Source organism: Carassius auratus, chromosome 31, assembly GCF_003368295.1.
Source record: "Carassius auratus strain Wakin chromosome 31, ASM336829v1, whole genome shotgun sequence".
Taxonomy (NCBI): Eukaryota; Metazoa; Chordata; class Actinopteri; order Cypriniformes; family Cyprinidae; genus Carassius; species Carassius auratus.
Genome location: NC_039273.1, coordinates 22,567,081 through 22,570,220, shown reverse-complemented (window position 1 = coordinate 22,570,220; position 3,140 = coordinate 22,567,081). Strand labels below are relative to the sequence as shown.

General features: G+C 35.5%; 1 non-coding gene across 1 annotated transcript; it reads left to right on the top strand.

Annotated features, from left to right (window-relative positions):
- Window positions 1–2,821: 2,821 nt before the first annotated feature.
- On the top strand, window positions 2,822–2,894 carry trnah-aug (transfer RNA histidin (anticodon AUG)). Its single transcript has one exon. It is a non-coding gene; the product is annotated as a tRNA-His (tRNA).
- Window positions 2,895–3,140: the final 246 nt, after the last annotated feature.

The following is a 3,140-nucleotide window of genomic DNA, read 5'->3' as shown; positions in this document are numbered from 1 at the left end:
AAACACTCAGCTCATTGTGGGATGGTTGTGGCACTCTGCCATCCTGGCACCGTGGCTCAGATGTGATTCAGAATAGTGAAGCGGTCCCTCTCTGGCAGTTGTGTTTCATGTGACCTGATTATGGCTGTAACAATTTCACAGCACCAGCGTCTTGAATTGCACTTCTGGTGATTTTCAAAATTCTTTCACACAGCTGCAAAGAAACAGCCTTGTTAATACTACCATCATAAAACCAGATTAATTAGTCAGACTAACATCTGTACAAGGAGCAGCACATGCAGCTAGTTGTAATTTCTTCATTATACCCAGTCTGTTGATGTATAAATAGATTCAGTTGCTTTGAACTCAAACTATTTGCTTTTGTTCTACACTTTTGCTGATTGTTATTGATGATGTATCTGATTATCTCATCATCTATTACTGTTCAGTCTTTTAAAAAATATAAAATAGTATTACAATTTAAGATATCTTTTATATTTGAATGTATTTTAAAATGTAATTTATTTCTGTGATGGCAAAGCTGGATTTTCAGCAGCCATTACTCCAGTCTTCAGTCACATGAAAAAAAGAGAAGAACTGAAATGATTGGTTCTGATTTGGGCCCGGTTCCCCGATAACGCTCACTCTTAGCGCGCTAAGATGACCTCGAAAGATATAACTTACCAAAGTTGTTTATTTTCCTAAGTGTGTTCCCCGAAGTGTCCCTTAGGAAGCTTCTTAACATGCTGCCTCTTACATCAGACGTTACAATGGCGCTGTCCCAAGTGAGGGTGCTGAATTAGTTGGCATCCATTGCTCAGGAATCCATTTTCCACTTCACGCAAAGGTGCATTACAGCGTTAAGAAAGACAACACGTTCTATGCAAATGAAACATTCCTCAAATCATTCCAGTAACATTTATTTTAACATAGTTTAAGTTATCAGTAAAATATAAACAATAAATTAAATTATCAAATGGTCAGCAATTTGTTCACATGATATGTTGTGACGGTTAGATGAACCGGGTATCCCTCGCTAATCATTCACCCTCCTTATCCCATTGTGCCACTTGTCCCGCTTCTTGACATGGGTTTAACGACTTCTAAAAATTATGTAATACACTTTTATATTAATGGTAAGGTACTTCACAATCAGAATTGATTGGCAAACAGCTGCAGTTTGGGCACCAAGCTTCTCGTCAGAGGAACTTGAAGTTTTGCTGGGCCTTGCCACCAGGTCGGAGATCACACCCCTATGGTCCACTATAACCTGCACGTTTATGGCCGCGTATCCCTTTCGCATTATGTACGCCTGATCAATCACTGATGGATTGGGCTATAGGGATGAGTGTTCCATCCACCAGGATGTAATCCCCGGCATGACACAGAAGGGCATTGATGACAGTGTGGACTCACCTCCACACCGAGGTCTTGATTAGGCTGTAGCCCTCTCCCACGACCTCGATGAAGCTCTCTGTAGCAAAAAAAAATAAATAAATAAATAAATAAAAAAAACGTAGTGCTGCAAGCAAACCTTACGAAAGTGTGACTTTCTGAAGATATACTTAGCGTACGAACGTGTCAGGAATCGTGCCATAACGGTAAGACAGAGGTTAAGGAATAGGTTAAGAACTACTTAGTGATAAGAACGTTTTGGGGAACCGGGCCTAGATAAGTAACTTTACTTATTATTATCAATGTTAAAAACAGTTGTGCTGCATAATATTTCTGTGGAAACTGTGATACATTTTTTGGGATGAATTGAATGTTTAAAAGCATTTATTTTAAACAATTTTTTTTTTACATTATTGTAGCGTCTGCTGAGTAGAACATACTGCTATAAAAATGGACTCTTCTCTAAATAATTCATAGAAAATCCTTTCTTTGAATGAACACACATGTACTTCAGGTCATTGTGTATGTTGTTAATGTTCTTGTAAATTGAATTTTTGTCTTGTATCATGTTTTATGCATGCTTATGATGGATCACTTGTTAATATAACCTCATCTATATGATGTTTGGTATCTATGAGTTCGTATTTTCATGATCTAAATGAGAGTGTATATTATATGTTGATGCATATACAACACATCAGTTTTATAATAATCTTAAAAATTCTTCTCTTGAACCCCCCGATCTAATTTCATGTGCAAGACACCATACTAGGAACAAAGAGTTGTAAAACCCTTTTTATTTCTCATCTCTTTTCTTGCTTAATCTTTAACCCTTTTTCCCATGCCAACTGTATGCATGCGCACCCGTGGGTGTATGTGTTAGACTAGTTTAAGTGTTTATGTAGTTAATAAAGTCTTATTTGTATCACACTTGAGGTTGTTCATTGTTTGTTCATAACTGAAGTCCCTAATCATGCATATTTTAGCTACATGCTCTGAGTAGTATTGCACAGCAAAAAAAAGTTATTTTCATTAAACAGGAAAGTAACGTTCTTAGAATTGACAGACAGTTGACACTGAGAGATCAAAATATTTATAATTAACCATAACTAGTTATGATTGATTATTCATATTCCCCCCTTGAGCTGATTTACTACATTATAAAAGTATTTACTATTACTTCTGATCAATTGAATGTCCTAGTTGAATAAAAGTATAAGTTTAATATAATATATTTAATATAAGTTTAAGCTAGTTAAGTTTTAATCTATTTCTATTGCAATATACATTTCAACATTTAATACTGGCATATAGTTGGACATATATAGTTCATATTATTATTATTATTATTTTTGATTCTAAGGTATTTTTTTCTGTACTTTTTATACAGTAAACAGTTTTAGTAGTGTAATGCAAGCACCGCTGGTTTATTCTTTCTTTTTTCAGTGGGTCAGTGGCGCAATGGATAACGCGTCTGACTATGGATCAGAAGATTCTAGGTACGACTCCTGGCTGGCTCGCTCTGTGATTATTTTATATTCCTGTAGCTCAAGCGGTAAAGCGCAATGTTGGGGGTTCGATTCCCCGTTAACAAATGCTAGGTAAAATTGATAGCTTGAATGCACCGTAAGTCGCTTTGGATAAAACATCTGTTAAATGCATTCATTTAATTTAATTTAATTTAATTTAATTTTTCCAGTTGATTGAATAATATTACAAGTGTTGTAAGCTGTTTTAAAATATTGCTACCTGACAAATATCACTGA